The 18,958-nt window shown below is 48.0% G+C and overlaps 1 long non-coding RNA gene across 1 annotated transcript in view; it reads right to left on the minus strand.

Annotated features, from left to right (window-relative positions):
• Nucleotides 1-14,391, minus strand: part of LOC140065288 (uncharacterized) — a 57,779-nt gene extending 43,388 nt beyond the window's left edge. The window contains exons 1-2 of the long non-coding RNA XR_011847880.1: nt 14,377-14,391; nt 14,161-14,289 (exon numbers count right to left, since the gene is read on the minus strand). This is a non-coding gene — a long non-coding RNA (uncharacterized lncRNA). The remainder of the gene's footprint in view (nt 1-14,160; nt 14,290-14,376) is intronic.
• Nucleotides 14,392-18,958: the final 4,567 nt, after the last annotated feature.

The following is an 18,958-nucleotide window of genomic DNA, read 5'->3' on the forward strand; positions in this document are numbered from 1 at the left end:
CCTCATCATACACATACACCTCCTCATCATACACTAGTAACCCCCTCCTCATCATACACTATAACACCCCTCATCATACACTATAACACCTCCTCATCATACACTATAACACCCCCTCATCATACACTATAACACCCCTCATCATACACTATAACACCCCCCTCATACATACACTATAACACCTCCTCATCATACACTATAACACCTCCTCATCATACACTATAACACCTCCTCATCATACACTATAACACCTCCTCATCATACACTATAACACCCCCTCATCATACACTATAACACCCCTCATCATACACTATAACACCTCCTCATCATACACTATAACACCCCTCATCATACACTATAACACCTCCCTCATCATACACTATAACACCTCCTCATCATACACTATAACACCTCCTCATCATACACTATAACACCCCCTCATCATACACTATAACACCCCCTCATCATACACTATAACACCTCCTCATCATACACTATACACCTCCTCATCATACACTATAACACCTCCTCATCATACACTATAACACCCCTCATCATACACTATAACACCTCCTCATCATACACTATAACACCTCCTCATCATACACTATAACACCTCCTCATCATACACTATAACACCCCCTCATCATACACTATAACACCTCCTCATCATACACTATAACACCCCCTCATCATACACTATAACACCCCTCATCATACACTATAACACCTCCTCATCATACACTATAACACCTCCCTCATCATACACTATAACACCTCCTCATCATACACTATAACCCCCCTCATCATACACTATAACACCCCCTCATCATACACTATAACACCCCTCATCATACACTATAACACCTCCTCATCATACACTAGAACACCTCCTCATCATACACTATAACACCCCCATCATACACTATAACACCCCCAATCATACACTATAACACCCTCCTCATCATACACTATAACACCCCTCATCATACACTATAACACCCCCTCATCATACACTATAACACCTCCTCATCATACACTATAACACCCCCTCATCATACACTATAACACCCCCTCATCATACACTATAACACCTCCTCATCATACACTATAACACCCCCTCATCATACACTATAACACCCCCTCATCATACACTATAACACCTCCTCATCATACACTATAACACCTCCCTCATCATACACTATAACACCCCCTCATCATACACTATAACACCCCCTCATCATACACTATAACACCCCTCATCATACACTATAACACCCCCTCATCATACACTATAACACCCCCTCATCATACACTATAACACCTCCTCATCATACACTATAACACCTCCTCATTACACCCCTCATCATACACTATAACACCTCCTCATCATACACTATAACACCCCTCATCATACACTATAACACCCCTCATCATACACTATAACACCCCCTCATCATACACTATAACACCCCCTCATCATACACTATAACACCTCCTCATCATACACTATAACACCCCCCTCATCATACACTATAACACCCCCTCATCATACACTATAACACCCCCTCATCATACACTATAACACCCCTCATCATACACTATAACACCCCTCATCATACACTATAACACCCCCTCATCATACACTATAACACCTCCTCATCATACACTATAACACCCCCTCATCATACACTATAACACCCCCTCATCATACACTATAACACCTCCTCATCATACACTATAACACCCCCTCATCATACACTATACCACCTCCTCATCATACACTATAACACCTCCTCATCATACACTATAACACCCCCTCATCATACACTATAACACCTCCTCATCATACACTATAACACCTCCTCATCATACACTATAACACCCCCTCATCATACACTATAACACCTCCTCATCATACACTATAACACCTCCTCATCATACACTATAACACCCCCTCATCATACACTATAACACCTCCTCATCATACACTATAACACCTCCTCATCATACACTATAATAGTGCCATATGCAGGCGCCTGAGCTCCGCAGACTGATGTGAACCAGGGGAACCGTCCACTATGCTCTATAGTGGTCTCCCCTCCGCTCTTTGGTAGTACCCCCTCCTGTATACCCCTCCACTATGCTCTATAGTGGTCTCCCCTCCGCTCTATGGTAGTACCCCCTCCTGTATACCCCTCCACTATGCTCTATAGAAGGTCTCCCCTCCGCTCTATGGTAGTACCCCCTCCTGTATACCCCTCCACTATGCTCTATAGTGGTCTCCCCTCCGCTCTATGGTAGTACCCCCTCCTGTATACCCCTCCACTATGCTCTATAGTGGTCTCCCCTCCGCTCTATGGTAGTACCCCCTCCTGTATAACCCTCCACTATGCTCTATAGTGGTCTCCCCTCCGCTCTATGGTAGTACCCCCTCCTGTATAACCCTCCATGACGCTCTATAGTGGTCTCCCCTCCGCTCTATGGTAGTACCCCCTCCTGTATACCCCTCCACTATGCTCTATAGTGGTCTCCCCTCCGCTCTATGGTGGTACCCCCTCCTGTATACCCCTCCACTATGCTCTATAGAAGGTCTCCCCTCCACTCTATGGTAGTACCCTCTCCTGTATACCCCTCCACTATGCTCTATAGTGGTCTCCTCTCCGCTCTTTGGTAGTACCCCCTCCTGTATACCCCTCCACTATGCTCTATAGTGGTCTCCCCTCCGCTCTATGGTAGTACCCCCTCCTGTATACCCCTCCACTATGCTCTATAGTGGTCTCCCCTCTGCTCTATGGTAGTACCCCCTCCTGTATAACCCTCCACTATGCTCTATAGTGGTCTCCCCTCCGCTCTATGGTAGTACCCCCTCCTGTATACCCCTCCACTATGCTCTATAGTGGTCTCTCCTCCGCTCTATGGTAGTACCCCCTCCTGTATACCCCTCCACTATACTCTATAGAAGGTCTCCCCTCCACTCTATGGTAGTACCCCCTCCTGTATACCCCTCCACTATGCTCTATAGAAGGTCTCCCCTCCGCTCTATGGTAGTACCCCCTCCTGTATAACCCTCCACTATGCTCTATAGTGGTCTCCCCTCCGCTCTATGGTAGTACCCCCTCCTGTATAACCCTCCACTACGCTCTATAGTGGTCTCCCCTCCGCTCTATGGTAGTACCCCCTCCTGTATACCCCTCCACTATGCTCTATAGTGGTCTCCCCTCCGCTCTATGGTAGTACCCCCTCCTGTATAACCCTCCACTATGCTCTATAGTGGTCTCCCCTCCGCTCTATGGTAGTACCACCTCCTGTATACCCCTCCACCATGCTCTATAGTGGTCTCCTCTCCGCTCTATGGTAGTACCCCCTCCTGTATACCCCTCCACTATGCTCTATAGTGGTCTCCCCTCCGCTCTATGGTAGTACCCCCTCCTGTATACCCCTCCACTATACTCTATAGAAGGTCTCCTCTCCGCTCTATGGTAGTACCCCCTCCTGTATAACCCTCCACTATGCTCTATAGTGGTCTCCCCTCCGCTCTATGGTAGTACCCCCTCCTGTATACCCCTCCACTATGCTCTATAGAAGGTCTCCCCTCCGCTCTATGGTAGTACCCCCTCCTGTATACCCCTCCACTATGCTCTATAGTGGTCTCCCCTCCGCTCTATGGTAGTACCCCCTCCTGTATACCCCTCCACTACGCTCTATAGTGGTCTCCCCTCCGCTCTATGGTAGTACCCCCTCCTGTATGCCCCTCCACTATGCTCTATAGTGGTCTCCCCTCTGCTCTATGGTAGTACCCCCTCCTGTATAACCCTCCACTATGCTCTATAGTGGTCTCCCCTCCGCTCTATGGTAGTACCCCCTCCTGTATACCCCTCCACTATGCTCTATAGTGGTCTCCCCTCCGCTCTATGGTAGTACCCCCTCCTGTATACCCCTCCACTATGCTCTATAGTGGTCTCCCTCCGCTCTATGGTAGTACCCCCTCCTGTATACCCCTCCACTATGCTCTATAGTGGTCTCCCCTCTGCTCTATGGTAGTACCCCCTCCTGTATACCCCTCCACTATGCTCTATAGTGGTCTCCCCTCTGATCTATGGTAGTACCCCCTCCTGTATAACCCTCCACTATGCTCTATAGTGGTCTCCCCTCCGCTCTATGGTAGTACCCCCTCCTGTATACCCCTCCACTATGCTCTATAGTGGTCTCCCTTCTGCTCTATGGTAGTACCCCCTCCTGTATACCCCTCCACTATACTCTATAGTGGTCTCCCTTCTGCTCTATGGTAGTACCCCCTCCTGTATACCCCTCCACTATACTCTATAGTGGTCTCCGCTCCGCTCTATGGCGTTAGCCTCTCCTCTCTGGGGCAGGATTGTACGGCCGCTCTGACACCCGGCACCTTCTTGTCCATCATCTGATTGTACATCACTGTGTTCCCCAGTCTGGTCCCATAACAGCAGCCGCTCCGCACAGCGGTGATAGAGGCGACGGATACGATCTGCAGGTGTATTATACGCCTCATTATAAACCTTCCCAGGGACAACGAGTTACCTGGTTAAAGGTCAGGCTGATTGCTTTTCTGGTAAACAAGTCTCCTCCAGAACAACTTCTTCTATAACTGTGGAAAGTAACTAACTTCTCTAGTTATAGATACACAATCAAAGATGTCTCTCAGTGTTCACTGACTGTTTTCTACAGATTTTTCACTGAGCTTAGTGTCTGTAATAGCTGCAGTACCAGACACAACCACATACAGTAGTGGAGCTGTTTATGGCAATAGCAGCAATCTAGAATCACTGACATGAGAGACACAAGCCCTGACCACGACTGTTACTCCAGGGTCTCCATCTCCTGCTCAGCACTATATGGCGGTATGAAGTGTAATGATCCACCTCGCAGCGCAGGATTTATGGCGCTTTAAACAGCTCATCAGCTCCAGAATAAACTCGCCCCGGATCTCCTCTCAGATTAATCCAGATTCATTACACGCCCAATCTGTGCCGGTGATCAGTCGTAACGAGGGACTCGCTGATGTCACCGCCGCGCAGGCGCTTCCTCACGCTGCACATGTCTCTGTAAGGATCCGGATCACTGGTGGACCAGAACCGACGGATGGAGTCATCGGAACCCAAAGCCATAAATCAGCCCAAAAAAAACCCCCATGGCAGGGAGATGTCGGATCGCGCAGTCATTGTTAGACGTGATTAACCGCCAGGACGAAAAACAAAGGTTGATCAGAGGCCACGAGCGGCCGACGCCATTATAGCGGCATTATCTCCTGATAAACCTCCATCCTCCTCCATCTGCAATTAGTTACATTAAATTTAACCCACATTCCCTGGTTAATGCGAACAGCACGTAATACCGCCATCCAATTACATCCGCAACAGGTTATTATTACACAAAGCATTAAGGAAGAAATAATGGAAACCAGCAGAGCACCTGGAGAAGAACAATACACACATAGGGGCAGTATTATAGTAGTTATATCCCTGTACATAGGGGGCAGTATTATAGTAGTTATATTCCTGTACATAGGGGGCAGTATTATAGTAGTTATATTCCTGTACATAGGGGGCAGTATTATAGTAGTTATATTCTTGTACATAGGGGGCAGTATTATAGTAGTTATATTCTTGTACATAGGGGGCAGTATTATAGTAGTTATATTCTTGTACATAGGGGGCAGTATTATAGTAGTTATATTCCTGTACATAGGGGCAGTATTATAGTAGTTATATTCCTGTACATAGGGGGCAGTATTATAGTAGTTATATTCTTGTACACAGGGGCTGTATTATATTAGTTATATTCTTGTACATAGGGAGCAGTATTATAGTAGTTATATTCCTGTACATAGGGGGCAGTATTATAGTAGTTATATTCCTGTACATAGGGGGCAGTATTATAGTAGTTATATTCTTGTACATAGGGAGCAGTATTATAGTAGTTATATTCCTGTACATAGGGAGCAGTATTATAGTAGTTATATTCTTGTACATAGGGGGCAGTATTATAGTAGTTATATTCCTGTACATAGGGGGCAGTATTATAGTAGTTATATTCCTGTACATAGGGGGCAGTATTATAGTAGTTATATTCTTGTACATAGGGAGCAGTATTATAGTAGTTATATTCCTGTACATAGGGGGCAGTATTATAGTAGTTATATTCCTGTACATAGGGGGCAGTATTATAGTAGTTATATTCCTGTACATAGGGGGCAGTATTATAGTAGTTATATTCCTGTACATAGGGAGCAGTATTATAGTAGTTATATTCTTGTACATAGGGGGCAGTATTATAGTAGTTATATTCCTGTACATAGGGGGCAGTATTATAGTAGTTATATTCCTGTACATAGGGGGCAGTATTATAGTAGTTATATTCTTGTACATAGGGGGCAGTATTATAGTAGTTATATTCCTGTACATAGGGGCAGTATTATAGTAGTTATATTCTTATACATAGGGGGCCAGTATATAGTAGTTATATTCCTGTACATAGGGGGCAGTATTATAGTAGTTATATTCCTGTACATAGGGGGCAGTATTATAGTAGTTATATTCTTGTACATAGGGGGCAGTATTATAGTAGTTATATCCCTGTACATAGGGGCAGTATTATAGTAGTTATATCCCTGTACATAGGGGGTAGTATTATAGTAGTTATATTCTTATACATAGGGGGCCAGTATTATAGTAGTTATATTCCTGTACATAGGGGGCAGTATTATAGTAGTTATATTCTTGTACATAGGGGGCAGTATTATAGTAGTTATATTCCTGTACATAGGGGGCAGTATTATAGTAGTTATATTCTTGTACATAGGAGGCAGTATTACAGTAGTTATATTCCTGTACATAGGGACAGTATTATAATAGTTATATTCTTGTACATAGGGGGCAGTATTATAGTAGTTATATTCTTGTACATAGGGGCAATTTTTATTAGTATAAACAAACAGAAAATATTACAATACATTCTCATCAGAATGAACAGACAATTATTTAACACATATCATACAGATCAGAAAATAATAAATTCATAATAATCTTAACTCAAAAAGTCCATCACTGGTAAGAAGAAAAATGTGGAAATTAATATAATTACTTGATCAATTACCCCAGACATATGTTCCTCCATAACTTTACATTATTACTCTTCTTTCTAACCTCTATGGATCGTATCCACCTCAGCTCTGAGAGTATTTGGGTTACAGCGTTCATGGGCTGGAAGGACTCGCTGTGTGCAGACACTCTGGTCCTGGTGTGCCAGTGATAGTATTTGATTGTGGTGATGATGAGGTACATGGTCCCTCTGTCGATGCCGGCTACCTGTGGTGTCACCCCATAGATTATGTCCGGGTAGGTCAGAGACTGCAGTCTTGATATTCCGAGTCTGTGGGACACCTCCTGCCATATCTGCCTCCCTCCTGGGCACTCAGTGATAAAATGCTCCATGGTCTCCTCCTGCTGACATCCCAGGGGGCACAAACGCTCAGAGAGACTCAAGAATTTTAAATTTCCCCTGACAAAGAGCCTCCCATGTAAGGATAACCAGGCAATATCAAAGAGCTTTGCAGGGAGCCTAGGACTATTGAGGAACCTCAGGCTCTCCTGCAGGATGGCCGTTGTGCAGTCCCTCAGAGCTGGCCGAACAGTATAGAAGGTCCTACAGATATTGGTATAAAGGTCCTTCCTGGTCCTACTCTCCAATAATGTCTTGTCTAGCCTCCACTTTTTCATGCACCTGAGACCATACTCCAGATACTGGGGGAGGAAGCCAGGAGTCCATCGGCCCCTCTTGAGACTGCCGCCTCGCACCCAAGACTCTGCAAAAGGCAATATCCAGTCCCTGACACTACTTACCCACAGGAGACCATTGTTTGAGTCCAGGCAACCAAAATTGACTTTTAGAAACATGGAGTCAAAAAATACCCTTGGATTTAACATATCCAGTCCACCCTCTCTCCTCTGCAGGTAGGTGATCCCTCTTTTTACTGGGTTCAGCCTGTTCCCCCACAAAAGCTGGAAGAACAGGCTAAAGAGCCTAGCGGAGAAAGATTCTGGCAAAGGAAAGACAACAGAGACGTAGAGGAAGACAGGGACCAGGTAAGTCTTCATCAGAGTAACCCTTTCTCTATAGGTCAGCCTCCAGTTCTTCCATCGCTGAACCTTTACATTTCCGGTTTCCAACTTCTCTTCCCAATTTAGTTTGGCATTATCTTCCCTCCCAAATTTCACCCCAAGGATTTTAATATGGGTGGAGGCCTTGGCGAACTGTGGCAGATCAAAGCCAGGAGCAGTATCCAATGTCCAGAAAGCCTGACTCTTCTCAAGATTGACCAGAGACCCGGAGGCCTCTGAGTAACTTCTGATGGCTGCAGATAACATCTCCACCTCACGAGGTTCAGATATCACCACAGTCACATCATCCGCGTAGGCGACTACCTTCAAAGGCAAGCAATGGGGGACCGGCACCCCCTGAAAATCACACCGCTGCAGTGATCGCAGAAACAAGTCTATGGCAAACACATACAGCAGTGGACTCAGGGGGCAGCCCTGTCGCACCCCGGCCTCTACTTCAAAAGTGTCCCCCTGCCAACCATTGATCAGAGGAAAGCTCTCAGCCTCTCTATACAAAGTCCTGAGCCAATCTATAAATTGTCCCGGAATACCGTACTTTGACAAAGTGGCCCATAGATAATCGTGATCAACCCTGTCAAGGGCTTTAGCCTGGTCCAGACCTACAACATATCTCCCACACCTCAGAGCTTTACATCTCTCAAACATCTCTCTTATCGAGATGACTGCTCCAGAGATGTTCCGCCCTCTTACTGTGCCGTACTGAGAGCCTGCCAACAGTGCCGGGGACAAACAGACTAATCTAGAGAATAGAATTTTTGCCAAAATCTTCCTGTCGACATTCAAGAGGGCGATCGGCCTCCAGTTCTTGATGTCACTAGGCTCCTTACCTTTGGACAGCAGAATAAGGGAGGACACTCTCATGGATGGAGGCATCAGGTGATTTTCTAGACAATTAGTAAACACATCCACAAGGATCGGGGCTAAGAGGTCTCTGAACTTTTTATAGAATTCAGCTGAAATACCATCAGGACCTGGTGCCTTCTTCAGATGTAACTTATCAATGGCCTCTTTAACCTCCTCCTCTGTTATTCCTGCTGTCAAAGGAGAAAAATCCAGATCTTTAGTGTCAGGACCTGGAGTTACCTCCAAGAATTGAGCCATTTTCTCTTTATCCAAAACCTTCTTCTGAAATAATTCAGCATAGTAGGATCTCACCACCCCCAGGATACCCTCCCGAGATTCCTGTAAAACTCCCTGGGAGTCAGTGAGACCTGTGATCGATTTCTTGGCCACACGTTCCCGGCAATTTTCATACGGATCAGGAACGCCCAATTTTCCGTAATCTCTCTCGATCACCAGGGACGTGTAGCGGCTGTACTGATACTGCTTTATTTCAGACTTCAGTCGGTCTATCTTTTGTTTGTCATCCCCACCCGCCGAATACAGTGACTCCAATTCTCTCCGCAGCTTGAGATACTGGCTATACTTACTCTTACCCTTCTTCACTGACAGTCTCTTTAAGAGGGACCTGATCTCCTCCTTGACGTTCTCCCACCAGTCAGATATGTTGTCATAGAAGTCTACTCTCTGGAGCTGGTCCTGAAAAAGGGAGTGGATACAATTCTGGACATATACATCATCCAGGATGCTGGAATTGAGCCTCCATAACCCCCGACCAATATCCGAGCGGTTAGAGGCTCCCATACAAAATAATAAGACAAGATGGTCAGAATATGGGACGGCCCTCTCACTCATCCCACTAACAGTCTCTGAGGGACTCACAAAAGCCATATTGATCCTACTGTGCCTGTCAGCACACGTATAGGTGTACCTAGGTTTCCTCCCGTCCAAGGTAAATACATCACGTAGGTTTGCCTGTGATATTATGCTCTGTAGGACCCTGGAGTCTCTGACCACTGCTCTGCCTGAGGACCTGTCACCCGATGTCATGGTAACATTAAAGTCGCCCGCCATTATTACAGGGATTGAGGTGAAAAGATATTGCTGCACCTCATTGAACAGCTGGATTCTCTCTGTCACTGTCTGTGGGCCATAGATGTTGATCAGCCGGAGCCGCCTACCATGGATGGTCACCTCTAGCACCAGGCACCTCCCCATAGCGACCTCCGTCAGCCTGTGCACCGTCACGTCTGTGGTGTTAAACAGTATGGCGACCCCGGCGTACGGCTCCACAGCCAGTGACCAGTAAGAAGGACCAGACCGCCACTCACGCTCAGCCTCACGGAGATGCCCCAAGGTGGTCAGACGGGTCTCCTGCAGGAAGATGACATCAGTGTCCAGATATCTCAGGTGGTCATACACGGCGTGTCTGGTCCTTCTTACTTTAATGCTGTTGACGTTGCTGGAAGCAACTTTTAGAGAGAATCCAGCCATCACAATGATAAAGAGCAGAGCAGCGACCCCCATCATCATATGTCAGAGTCATCCTCCCCCTGTCTTCCACCTGTCTCCATGTCTGACTCTTCCGCGGTATCTACAGGAGGGGGCTTCTTCTTAGTTGGAGGATCCCCTGTATCCGCTTCACACTCATTTTGAATGCGCTGTAACTCTCTCTCATAATCCCCATCTGACTCTGACAGAACATCATATCTGTTAGATAGGACCATGACCCCAGCATCACCACTGGACTTTCTCCTGGTTTTTGGGCCTAAATTACAATCTTCCTCAGGTTTACGAGAGGATTTATCTTTTTTTTTCCTCTTGTTCTTTTTTGACTCCTCAAATTCTGATGTTTTTACAGAGGTGGCTGCCTGAGGCTGGCCCCGAGTGACCATCTCCATATTCCCCTGATTGCTGTCTGACTGCTGGGGTTCTGGTACTGTCTTACCTGACCCCTGCTGTACCTCCCGCCTGGTCAGAATTTGCCCCGACACCAAGGCCTCCTCCTCTAAGGCGTCTGCCTCCTGCACCATTTCATCATCTGAGAAATCCCTGGCGATGTTATGCCAGGCCTCCGGGCAGTCCTTGTGCGGGTGGCCAATCTCTCCGCAGAGGTTACATCGGACCGTCTCACAGGTGGCACGACCGACCTCCCCACACAGGTTACATTTTGCCACTGTGCATACTTTGGCCACGTGACCGATCTTCCCGCACCTAAAGCACTTACGTGGCTGCCCGGGATAGAAGCAGACGCCTTTCTCTCTGCCTATATAGAAGGAGTTGGGGAGGTGCAGGGTAATGTTGTTATATTGGCGCAGTTTCACTAGAACCTTCCACCCTCCAGTCCAGATACCGTCACTATCTCTATTCTTAGTGAGGTCAGACAGCAGATCACAATGGCGCCTGAGCCACACTAGAACATCCTGGGGAGGAACCGACTCGTTCCAGAAGATTATATTTACCACCACAGTATCTGGCCTGGATATGGGGACAAAAATAAACTTATTCCAGCCGTCCTTGTCCCCAAGCCGGGGTAATTTATCCCAAAACCTATCCAGACTGGACATAAGCTTAAAGCTGACATCATAGCCCTGTCTGTCTGGAAGGTTGATGACTGCCAGGATATCATCTGGGGAGAATCCCATCTGGCGGCACAGGAGATCCCGCACCACAAACCTCCTATCTGGGAGATCTTCCTTTGCGCCTCTAATCTTAAAGCGCACCACGTTCCTCCTCTTAAACGCCTGCCCGGAGTAGTGTGCGCCGGAGGTGAAGGAGGGAGCGCCGCGGCTCCAGGCGTTTTTAGGAGGTTCCTGAAGTGGCTCACTATTGGGGGGAGGGTCTGAACTAGAGGGACCTGACTCTACTAGGGGGCTCGATGTTAAAGGGGGGAAGTCACACACATTATCTTGTACCACCCCCTGCCCCCCATCTACCTCTATGTTATCCCCCGGTGACTGCACCTCCCAGATAGACTGAGGGTCCCCTCCATCCCCCGACCCCTCAGGTACAGCAGAATGTCCAACAGTGTCCCCAGTCTCAAGCACGTTAGAGTTCTCCTGTGTCACCGCATCACCTTGACCCATAGATGAAAGTTCACCATCAACAGACACTGCTGGGACTTGTGGTACTACAGGTCCATGCTCCTGCTCTGGGACCGCTGCAGAGCTCTGCGGCTGATCTGGTGTCTGACCCTTCTGGAATGAAAAGCTCGCAGCCTGAGAACCTGTGTCACACGTGGGGAGACATCTGGGGAACGGAACCAGCTTGTGCTGTAGGGGCCCGGGGCCCAGAGTCACAGCTCTGCCTCTGCTGGGAGAAGCGCTCCTGGTTCCTGTATGACTCGGCCAGGGGTCCCATCCTCTCCAGGACACAGTCCATATCCCTGACCACCTGTGCCAGCTCTATGCCTAGTCCCTGCAGCTTGGAGTTATACAGGGTGCTGCTTTCAGGGTGCGCAGTTCTAAGTGAATACATACAGTCAATTTGCATCTGCAGCATTTTCTTATGGTTAGTCAGCTCCCCCATCCTCCTTACCAGGGTCGGTATCTCCTCCGCCATCTGCAGCTCCGGTGCCCGTGCGGTCTGCTTCCCCTGCTGTGCTGGTCGGGGTGCAGCTCCAGATGGTTTGGGTGCACCTGTCTCCTTCCCAGGCTTGTGGCTTGCACTTGCAGGGGCCTGTTCACACTGTGCAGTGCTCATGGTAACAGTCTGCGGCTTTACTGCTGACCTGGTGCGGCCTGTGCAGGCCATGCTGGACACCACCTCCCTCTGCTGCAGGTTCTCTCGCAGGGTCTGTCTCTCCAGAGACGTTCTCCTCTGTCTGGGTGCAGGAGTGGGGGGCTGTGCACCTGCTGCTGATCTCTCACTCTGCTGCATCACCTGTGCTCCTCCACGCTGGCTGGTCATGGGACTTGCTGCTTTCACTGCAGTATTCACGTTCAAATCTTTCTCTTTCTTCAATAAAGCGACATCACGTCCACAATCTTCACTCTTCATGACTTTGGGATTTGCATCCCTGGTAGAAAGTATTTGGGAGTTCACTCCCGGTGTAGGCCTGGAAGCCTGGGCCTTGCCTGGGGAATCTCCCCACCCAGGGTGGCCCCGCCCTGGGCTAGCTCCAGACATGAGGAGGGTCAAGAGCTCACACCACACACAACCTCACCTCTAGGAGGCAGTATTATAGTAGTTATATTCTTGTACATAGGGGGCAGTATTATAGTAGTTATATTCTTGTACATAGGGGGCAGTATTATAGTAGTTATATTCTTGTACATAGGGGGCAGTATTATAGTAGTTATATTCCTGTACATAGGGGGCAGTATTATAGTAGTTATATTCCTGTACATAGGGGGCAGTATTATAGTAGTTATATTCCTGTACATAGGGGGCAGTATTATAGTAGTTATATTCCTGTACATAGGGGGCAGTATTATAGTAGTTATATTCTTGTACATAGGAGGCAGTATTATAGTAGTTATATTCCTGTACATAGGGGGCAGTATTATAGTAGTTATATTCCTGTACATAGGGGGCAGTATTATAGTAGTTATATTCTTGTACATAGGGGGCAGTATTATAGTAGTTATATTCTTGTACATAGGGGGCAGTATTATAGTAGTTATATTCTTGTACATAGGGGGCAGTATTATAGTAGTTATATTCTTGTACATAGGGGGCAGTATTATAGTAGTTATATTCTTGTACATAGGGGGCAGTATTATAGTAGTTATATTCCTGTACATAGGGGGCAGTATTATAGTAGTTATATTCCTGTACATAGGGGGCAGTATTATAGTAGTTATATTCCTGTACATAGGCGGCAGTATTATAGTAGTTATATTCTTGTACATAGGGGCAGTATTATAGTAGTTATATTCCTGTACATAGGGAGCAGTATTATAGTAGTTATATTCTTGTACATAGGGAGCAGTATTATAGTAGTTATATTCTTGTACATAGGGGACAGTATTATAGTAGTTATATTCTTGTACATAGGGGACAGTATTATAGTAGTTATATTCCTGTACATAGGGGGCAGTATTATAGTAGTTATATTCCTGTACATAGGGGGCAGTATTATAGTAGTTATATTCCTGTACATAGGGGACAGTATTATAGTAGTTATGCAAACAAGGAAAAGACAAAAATAGTGCGTGCTCACCCTTGGCGCTGATCTCGTCAGGTGTTCAGTTAGCTGTGCTCGCCTGGAGAAAATAGCCTGGTCCGGTCCCAAGTAGACTTGTGCATGGAGAAAAGATAAAATCCTTCGGCACCAGCATGAGATGAGTTGCTGTAAAAAACTTTCTCTTTATTAAAGGTCCATTAAAATATCCATAAAGATGCAGGAAAAAACATATAAGATAATGTGTACACAAACCATGCTGTAGCGGTCCTTACTCATACCTATAATGAACACTGGAGGTATGCCGGAATTTATAGCAGGAAGGGCTCACATGACTCAGACAGGCCGCCCATAGAGCCACATGACTCAAACAGACCGCCCATAGAGCCACATGACTCAAACAGGCCGCCCATAGAGCCACATGACTCAAACAGACCACCCATAGAGCCACATGACTCAAACGGACCGCCCATAGAGCCACATGACTCAAACAGACCACCCATAGAGCCACATGACTCAAACGGACCGCCCATAGAGCCACATGACTCAAACAGACCGCCCATAGAGCCACATGACTCAAACAGACCGCCCATAGAGCCACATGACTCAAACGGACCGCCCATAGAGCCACATGACTCAAACGGACCGCCCATAGAGCCACATGACTCAAACGGACCACCCATAGAGCCACATGACTCAAACGGACCGCCCATAGAGCCACATGACTCAAACGGACCGCCCATAGAGCCACATGACTCAAACGGACCGCCCATAGAGCCACATGACTCAAACGGACCGCCCATAGAGCCACATGACTCAAACGGACCGCCCATAGAGCCACATGACTCAAACGGACCGCCCATAGAGCCACATGACTCAAACGGACCGCCCATAGAGCCACAGGACTCAAACGGACCGCCCATAGAGCCACAGGACTCAAACGGACCGCCCATAGAGCCACATGACTCAAACGGACCGCCCATAGAGCCACAGGACTCAAACGGACCGCCCATAGAGCCACAGGACTCAAACGGACCGCCCATAGAGCCACAGGACTCAAACGGACCGCCCATAGAGCCACATGACTCAAACGGACCGCCCATAGAGCCCCATGACTCAAACAGGCCGCCCATAGAGCCCCATGACTCAAACAGGCCGCCCATAGAGCCACATGACTCAAACGGGCCGCCCATAGAGCCACATGACTCAAACGGGCCGCCCATAGAGCCACATGACTCAAACAGACCGCCCATAGAGCCACATGACTCAAATGTACCGCCCATAGAGCCACATGACTCAAACAGACCGCCCATAGAGCCACATGACTCAAACGGACCGCCCATAGAGCCACATGACTCAAACAGACCGCCCATAGAGCCACATGACTCAAACGGACCGCCCATAGAGCCACATGACTCAGACAGGCCGCCCATAGAGCCACAGGACTCAAACGGACCGCTCATAGAGCCACATGACTCAAACAGCCGCCCATAGAGCCACATGACTCAAACAGACCGCCCATAGAGCCACATGACTCAAACGGACCGCCCATAGAGCCACATGACTCAAACGGACCGCCCATAGAGCCACATGACTCAGACAGGCCGCCCATAGAGCCACATGACTCAAACAGGTCGCCCATAGAGCCACATGACTCAAACGGACCGCCCATAGAGCCACATGACTCAAACGGACCGCCCATAGAGCCACATGACTCAAACAGGCCGCCCATAGAGCCACATGACTCAAACAGACCACCCATAGAGCCACATGACTCAAACGGACCGCCCATAGAGCCACATGACTCAAACAGACCACCCATAGAGCCACATGACTCAAACGGACCGCCCATAGAGCCACATGACTCAAACGGACCGCCCATAGAGCCACATGACTCAAACGGACCGCCCATAGAGCCACATGACTCAAACGGACCGCCCATAGAGCCACAGGACTCAAACGGACCGCCCATAGAGCCACAGGACTCAAACGGGCCGCCCATAGAGCCACATGAGTCAAACAGACCGCCCATAGAGCCACATGACTCAAACGGACCGCCCATAGAGCCACATGACTCAAACGGACCGCCCATAGAGCCACATGACTCAAACGGACCGCCCATAGAGCCACATGACTCAAACGGACCGCCCATAGAGCCACAGGACTCAAACGGACCGCCCATAGAGCCACAGGACTCAAACGGGCCGCCCATAGAGCCACATGAGTCAAACAGACCGCCCATAGAGCCACATGACTCAAACGGACCGCCCATAGAGCCACATGACTCAAACAGACCGCCCATAGAGCCACATGACTCAAACAGACCGCCCATAGAGCCACATGACTCAAATGGACCGCCCATAAAATAATTTTCAGTTACTTTATCCTTTTCAGTTGCGTTATAATTCTTCTATATGGAGTCGTCTTGTGTCTCGTGACTGGAAACCAAAAACAAAATCTTTGACTTGAGCTGAAAAGAATCAGGATAATTATGAGGAGAGGCTTCTACGAGCATCTTGTGATTAGGAGAGCGATGGAGGATCCCGGGGGGGGTGGGGGGTGGGGGGTGGGGGGGACCACTCTCCTTAATGGTGTCATTATGTGTTGTAGGATGATTGTAGGTAAGATACATGAGTTCACTAAGGTCGTCCTCCAAATAAACCTTCTACTTATGGGACTAAGCTCCTCATACAGGGACAAATGGCGGCTCATCACTGATTATTTTGGATGTTACTAATAAGGACCAATTACAACCAGTGGAACCAGTTTCTATCATTGTTTTTCTGAGTTGGTCAAACATGTCCATCTTGATGCATCTTGTGAGGGGATTTGGTTGTTGAATGTCAACATATTTAATTGTATTATTGCTGTAGGAGAATCTGGAAGGAGGAAAGATGGAACCTTGAGGAGCCTTGAGAGAGATAAAAAGCTCTGGAAAAAGGATGTGTAATGTCCCGCTGGACGGGTCATCACTAAATTTAGCTCCAGTTTCTTGATTGGCTAGAGAGGGTTTGTCCAATCGTAATTTCCCTTTAAGACTGGAGCTCCCCTGGTTAGACATCTGTCTAGTAGCTTTCCTTGGCTGCCACTTACTGCCCAAATGTAATATTGACCCAGCAGTACCTTATGCCTACTACAGAAGATAAGAAGGGAGATTTATGTTATGCTGAAATATTATTTATCCTTCCTGCAGAATCCCAAGGCTGGTGATTGGTTGGTGGCTCAGCATGCCTTGCGATAGTTTATAAAAAGGAGGTTATTCCAAGTCTCTAGCTCAGTCCTATATCGGTCTTTTGCTTTTGATCTCTTCATGCTGAATTCCTGCAGAAGCAGCAGAGCCAATCTGGCTCCTCCTAGCCAGCCCTATGACCACTGGATCAAGGCTGACGCATTCTCCAATTCCTAAACCACAGTGGAATCATCATTCCAACATCCCTTCTCTCAGGGTGTGGGTCCTATCATCCTTCTCCATAGGTCCTGATGACCTCTCTATAGTCTCAGTGCTGTGGTCCTTCATGACCTCCATGCTGGGATATCCCCACCTGCTCTTGGGGACCTTGTGAGTGACTTGTGGATACTTTGTGCCTCACTTTGAATCTTCTCATCTCTCTCCCGGTCCCGGTGTAATGTCAGTCCTGTGGGTGTGCCTGACCTCTCATTACTTTTGGGGTGGTCCCTTTAAAGATCTCGGGTCTGACTCATGGCACTAGAGGTTTCTCATGTAAGGGGTTAACCTATCCATCTAGGCCTGAACCTGAGTGGAATTACCAATTGGCACTGGAAAAGTGCATCATAGAGCAAAATCATCACATTAACCCCTGAGCTCCTGTGGAGGGGCCCAAAGGTGAAGATATCTGGAGTGAGCACGAAAATCTTAAGGCATATTAATGGTCTGAAAACCCTGACACATGCACACTCGGCTATCTCCCAGCCACCCATGGGGAGAGGCAGCAGCCAGTACATTGTCCATTCTGTACCTCTATGTGATGGACCACGAGCTGGAGACATGTACCGTCACCTCTATGTGATGGACCACGAGCTGGAGACATGTACCGTCACCTCTATGTGATGGACCACGAGCTGGAGACATGTACCGTCACCTCTATGTGATGGACCACGAGCTGGAGACATGTGCCGTCACCTCTATGTGATGGACCACGAGCTGGAGACATGTACCGTCACCTCTATGTGATGGACCACGAGCTGGAGACATGTGCCGTCACCTCTATGTGATGGACCACGAGCTGGAGACATGTGCCGTCACCTCTATGTGATGTACTGGACCCCTGGCGTGGTGAAAAGGGGATGGAGGACCCCTACTACTCAGACGTAAGGACAGCGAGCTGCAGCGAGGATGTAGATGACATAACAGTGTGAACAAGGCCATAGTCTCCTCTCCACCTGCACAGATCAGCTCCTTCCTCTGACTCTGTGCTCTTCTGGTTTTATGCTGCACACAATTAGGTGAGACATGGTAACGAGTCTATTCTCAGGGTAACGAGTTCCTGGTCCACATCCTGCTAATGACTGAGCTGTACCAGTGCGCCCCCTGGTGTCAGGACCACAGAGCAGCAGGGCTTCCTCACACTGAGTGTCCCCCCGCAGCCCCCGCAGCCCCCGCAGCCCGGGATGGAGTCATTTCTCCTGATACGCTGTTACAATACCTGACCTTTACCTAACATTTAGCAGACAGAGGGGAGGCCACCGAAATCCTGCAGAAATGAAAGCAAATGGGGTCTGATCAGAATCTCATCGACCTATGAGCTGCTGTGATACTAGAATGTCAGCCGCATGTGATGTAGGGGGGACGCGGCGTCCTATAGAGCGACACAGACCC

This window comes from Engystomops pustulosus, chromosome 6 (assembly GCF_040894005.1).
Source record: "Engystomops pustulosus chromosome 6, aEngPut4.maternal, whole genome shotgun sequence".
NCBI lineage: Eukaryota > Metazoa > Chordata > Amphibia > Anura > Leptodactylidae > Engystomops > Engystomops pustulosus.